The sequence below is a fragment of the Triticum dicoccoides genome, chromosome 7A (assembly GCF_002162155.2).
Source record: "Triticum dicoccoides isolate Atlit2015 ecotype Zavitan chromosome 7A, WEW_v2.0, whole genome shotgun sequence".
NCBI classification, from domain to species: Eukaryota; Viridiplantae; Streptophyta; class Magnoliopsida; order Poales; family Poaceae; genus Triticum; species Triticum dicoccoides.
The window spans coordinates 73,097,107-73,103,283 of record NC_041392.1 but is presented as its reverse complement, the minus strand read 5'-3'; positions in this window follow the sequence as shown (position 1 = coordinate 73,103,283).

The window sequence follows — 6,177 nt, the reverse complement described above, 5'->3', positions numbered from 1 at the left end:
GCCCGCGCCCGCGCCCTCGACGTCCTCCCTCCCAAGCGCCCCCTCCCCTAGTGGCCCCGCCCGCGTCAACCTCGTGCTTGCCGTCCAACACCGCGCGGCCTGCCCAGGAGGACCGCCGTCGTCTTCCTCTTCGACTACGAGGACCCGGACGAGCTCGGACGCCCTCAAGCCATCCCTTTGACGCCCGCCGATTTCCTCCGCCTCGGCCACCATCGCCACCGCTCGACTAGCTCCGGCTACCCCGAGTCGCCCTCGACCTCCCCAGTGAGCACCCGAGCCGCTTCCCCCTCTTCCCCCTCTTGATTTCCTTCTGATGTGTTCTAGGGTTGGGGTTGGAGAATTTTGGACAAGGAAAGAGGGTTGGAGAATTAAGTAGCTAGGGTTGGGGGTTTGCAAGAGAAGAATTCGTAGTGTTTGTGCAGCCCACTAGGCAGTGTTCAATTTACTCTTTTTGTTATGGCTTCGGAGCACTGATCGGCTATAGTTGGTGCAGCAAAAGCTTTGATCATCGAAACTGCTTAGATGGATGCTGTCTTTTTCTATAGATGGATCCTCGATCGGTCTTAGTTTGGTCTTGCCAAAGTATGTGCAAGCAGATTTGAGGTGACTGTAGTTTGGCATCTTCAGAATTTCACAAAGGTGGATAACCTTCTAATGGCCATAATGTGCCCTACTGTCAAAAAATCAGTTAGGTACAGTTAGCATCATGTAAGAAAATGGCCATAATGTGCCCTTATAATGATGTATTTTGTCATAAAATTATATAGTGGACTGCCATGATAATGACATGCTGCTAGTAGTTACTTCCGTGAGTTGTTTTATTGACATGGCACATTTGCAATGGAGTTTTATATATCTTTAGCCATTGTTCATTAACAGCAAGTCAGTTTTGTTTATAGTTGAAAGTAACTGTGTGGTTTAAAATTTTGATCTGATTATGGCATCTAGAATTATGTCAGTTTTGTTTTGTAACTAGAAGACCAAAGTGTGTTACTCACCTGGGATCTTAACTGTTGGGGGGTAGTATTTCTGATTTTAGAGCACCTTTGCTGGATGTATTTTACAGCAGCTGTTGGAATCAAAACAATGCTTGTGGGTTGTCCTGTTAAGTTGAGTGAGTCATTAGAGGGAGATAGAGTCACCCACACTAATTAATGTTTATGAAGAACAAGAATAAACCTACTGCTGCTGCTGCTGTTATGCCTGTGTTCACTGCTCCTGCTGCTGTACTTGTGATGATGTTGTACTTGTGATGATGCTACTTGTGATCTTCTGAAATGACCCATTGGCGACTTCATTATGCGGGGATAATGATTTTGCAGGTACCCCGAGAGGCCCTTGAGTTTTCCGAAATGTCAATTAACTTCCGTTCCGGCAAATTCAGGTACTCCATATGTCCTATTTTCAGCAAAGGTCATGCTGAAATTTTCCATGAATTTTAGCATGACTTTGCTAAAAATAGGACATATGGGGTACTTGCGACTAATGCATGGGTTGGGGTATCTTAGTACTTAATTAAGTAGGATCAACTGCCCCTTTATTCTTGCTGCATTAAACCATATGTTTTAGGGTGCCTCGGTGTCGATAAGAACCTAAATGATGAAAGCTTAGGCTTTTAGGGTGCCTCGGCGTCGACAAACCCTAAATGATAAAACCTTGGCTTTTAGGGTGCCTCGGTGTCGATAAGAACCTAAATGATGAAAGCTTAGGCTTTTGGGGTGCCTCGGCGTCGACAAACCCTAAATGATAAAAGCTTAGCTTTTAGGATGCCTCGGTGTCAAAAAACCCTAAATGATGAGACCATGATCTTGTTCCTTGACAATAACCAACTTTTTGACCAAACTTTTTTCCTATTTAGAGTGAAACATGGCCCACAACAATGAGGCCGACGGTAGTGGCTTGTACTTCCTTCACAATCACTTCCCTCTTGTGTTATAAATATTCTATTTGGATGACCCTGCTAACCCTTGACCATAAATACTTGAGATGGATGTGGCAGGCTTAAAGAAAGAAATGTTTTTAGGCCAACTCCACTGGGCCTGGCTGAAAATGCACAAGTGTGCATGACTAACAATATTGTATTGTAAAGTTAAACAGGAAAGAGGAACCACTCATCTTAGACCATCTCCATTCACCAATAGCTCAAACCAGTTCGAAGGGTGTGTTTTCACCACACTGTGGATTATCTTATTGGACCCAACGCAAGAGATGATGTAGTTTTGAATTATGAACGTAGGATATGTCGTCATCGGACGACGAAAGTCTCCCGGGGGAGTGCGACTGGTGCCACGACGATCGAGGTCTGTGCGGCATGCCTCACCTAGACGATGATCGGCGCTTCAGCATTAAGCTCGAGGGGACCTTCGAAGTTGAAACGGTACACAACGACTACAAGTGTTATTTTCATAATTAAGCATGACTTCAACTATTTCAACGTGTAATTTTCATATTTTACAATTCGAGTATAGCTTATCCCATGCCATGCAAGACGCTATGTCTTGGAGAGGCTGGATTTTGAAGACCATGAAATTTCTGAAACAAAGAAAATTCACCTAAGTACTCATCACGATGTGGACTTTGAACTAAATCTGTATAATTCTGGGAGCGTAACCCATTTTGGTTGCAAAAATTGGGAAGCATTTTGCAAGATGTATGGTTTTGATGACGGTATTCTTGTCACCATGGATCTCGGTAATCCTGACATCGACCAAGACAATATGAACATTTGGGTCCTTGTTGATACGCCTCCAGTTCTACGCTATGTGAGTTTCTCAAACATAGTTAATTATTAAGTAATTTATATTGTTTATTTCAAAATAGTTGACAACTTATTTCCATTGACAACTTATTTTTATTGTTCAAAGAATGTGCGGGAGATGGTAGACAAAACCCACTACACCGATGGCTTTGAATTAACAACTTACAAGGAGAAAAATCATCTGGTCGGATTTTGTACTAACATTGAGAATTACAATATCTACAATCAAACTCCTCAACATTATGGTCAATACGTGCCAGTAGTGCTTGTGTTCAACTACGGTAACTACCATGGAGATACCCTGGTAAGATTTTTTACTATTACCACATCCGTGCATCTTTTGCATACTTCTAAAACTAGTACATCATTGCTAACTATGAAGTTATTACTATGTTTTTCAACAGATAATCCCAGAGAATTGTGTGCCTCATTTGATGTATCAGAAAGGTAGTCTTAATGTTTTGAACATACAGCCAGGTCATCCTACGAATCTCAACTGTCCATACGAGATTTCTAAAAGAAGTGGAGACATGAAAATCAAAGTATGGAAAAAAATGTATGGACAGTCGTAAGGAGGTTCTTGGAAGCAAAAGGAAGCGGAGCGCAAGAATTGGAGACAGGATGATCTCCATTCTCCATAATGGAGAGTCAGGGTCTATATTGTTTTATGCTATTTTACCTTAAATAGGGTATTTAGGTCCCGCCTAATACTGATGATCATGTGCTAAGAACAATTAAGTAGGGTTGGTTCGATGACTATCAAGATGATGATCGTATGACTTGTTATTAATAACGAGTAGAAGTTGTATGATGATGATTAGTAGGACTTGTTAGGATTAGTATTACTTCCGACAAACTCGCTACTCGCGGTCTCAAGACTTGTAATGTTCTATCTTTGTTCGGTCTTTTGAATTTGGAGACTAATATGATGAATTGTATTCGGAGACTAATCTTCTATTGTATTCGATGAATCTGCTGTTGCTAGCTATATTCTGTCCAATAATATATTTTGTAACCTGTGAAAATATCAAAAAATAAAAAAATCCCTAATATTCATACTAGTGGCGCACCACCACATAGTGTGCCATTAGTAAGCCAGAGCACACTAATGGCGCATCATCCACCAGTGCGCCATTAGTATGCCAAAGCACATGGGTAAATATGGCCCCTGGGAGGCATACTAATGGCGCATCGTGGGCTATACTAATGGTGCACTGCATGGTGCGCCATTAGTATACCAGATACTAATGGCGCACCAGGGGTGCGCCATTAGTATTTCATTCTAATGGCGTGGTGCTAGTGGCGCACCAGTAGTGCGCCATTAGTAGGCAAAACTGGTGCGCCACTAGCATGCCTTTTCCTAGTAGTGCCATATCCATATTACTTGATCACTTAGGTGATCAAAGTAATATGGATATGGCATATACTTGATCACTTAGCTAGGATTCATCCAGTTAAAACTAATCTGTGGTTTATTTCATAAATGATATAATAACTCATCAACATCATCATCATATTAATATAAAAACTCTTGCATCATATCATCACCAACAACAGTATATACTAGCTAGCTAAAAATCATCATAGTCGTCATTACCACTATTTAATCATTATAGTCATTACCGCTATCTAATCATCACCAACACTAGCTAAAATAAGAAACATTCACTTGTACCAGAAGCAAAGATATCATTGAGTTCAACATGGTCATGATATTATAAGCATTCATAACACCACAAAAGCAAATCACTCTTTGAGATTAAGTTCAGGACGAAGAACACGGACATGAGAGGACAAGTATTAAGAGCATGAACTAGCTAATCACTCCTGCTGCTCTCTCTTAGGTAAAATAGCATAGAACATGTATAGCTCTCCTGATTCATCATATTGGAGCATGCAGATGAACCTGTCTCCGTCCTAGTACTTCTCTGCGATCGTTAACAATTTTTCTCCAATCTTTCACTATTAAGCATTCCTCGCTTTTAGAAATCCTAAATGCACTCATGTGCAATGTAGGATGTCTTGGCCGTAAGCTAACCATTGACATGCGACCTTTAGTCTCGATCCACTAAGGCACAACTGTCATCGGGAGTCCCTGTTGAACAACATCGTATAGTAATATACTTAGCCATGAAAGTTTAGCTTGAAAAATAATGTATGCAAAAGATGCACTGAGGATAAATGATAAAAATCATATCATCTTTCCTAAATAGATGTGACCGTAGTTCAATACGATCACTATTGGTCGCACGTTTTGAGTACTAAGATTTTCAAATTCAGGAAAAAAATTCTCTTGACAGCATCAAGATCCTCAAGTCATGAAACATAATGACTTGTCTCCTCGCAGTTTAGTTCAGCCCCGGGACAGTGGACGGTCCTATCTATCAAGCGCCGGACATGTTTGCTTGAATGGAAATAAGCTGTCAATAAAAATTACTTGTCAACTATTTTTGAATAAACAATATCGAAGACATAAATATGGTTGAGAAACTCACATAATGGTAGAACTGGAGGCGTCTGCACATCGACCCAGATGTCTCTATTACCTTCAATATCATCTTTCGGACGAATACCAAAGGTGATAACTTTATCAGGCTCAAATGCATAAGCCTTGCATAGTGCTTCCCAAGTTTTGCATTCAAAATAGGTGTATGTGTCTACATTGTATAATTTGACGTTGAAGGTATAACCATGCTCGGTCTTCAAGTAAACTTTTTTACCTCCAAAGTTTTGTTAAGACTGAAACCTATCTTATCCAAGACAAAAATTCTTGCATGGCAGGGGACACACTAGTAGAACAGTGAAAAATTAAAATTATAAGTTGAAGAAAATGAAGCATAAGTCATGCTTAATTACGAAAAAAGACTTGTCATTGTGACTTACTGTATCCACTTCAAAGTTCTCATCCAGCTTGATGCTGAAGCACCTATCATCAACTAGAAAATTTCGGTTGCACAGGCCGCGCTGGTTTTCGCAGTATTCACACATAATGAAACCGTGTTCGTCGTCAGACGACATTCCTATGTTCATAGGTGAAAAATTAAACACTTATTAGTTCTATTAATTCAACTAATTCAACTAGTTCTATTAATTCAACTAGTTCAACTAATTAATTCAACTAATTCAACTAATCACTTACTAAAAATATACCTAAATAAAGTAGCTCAACTAATTCAACTAACTAGTTCAACTAATCAATTCAACTAAACTAGTTCTACTAATTTTCTTACTAAAAATAAAGTAGATAGTTCTATATAGTAAAATTTTAATTAGATGATCAAATCTCATATAACTAAATTAAATATATATCTAACACATAATTTCTATCTAATTCATCTAACATTTGACATTAATATCTAACATATCTTCATATATAGGTGAAACATTAAACACTTACTAGTTCTAGTAATTCAACTAAA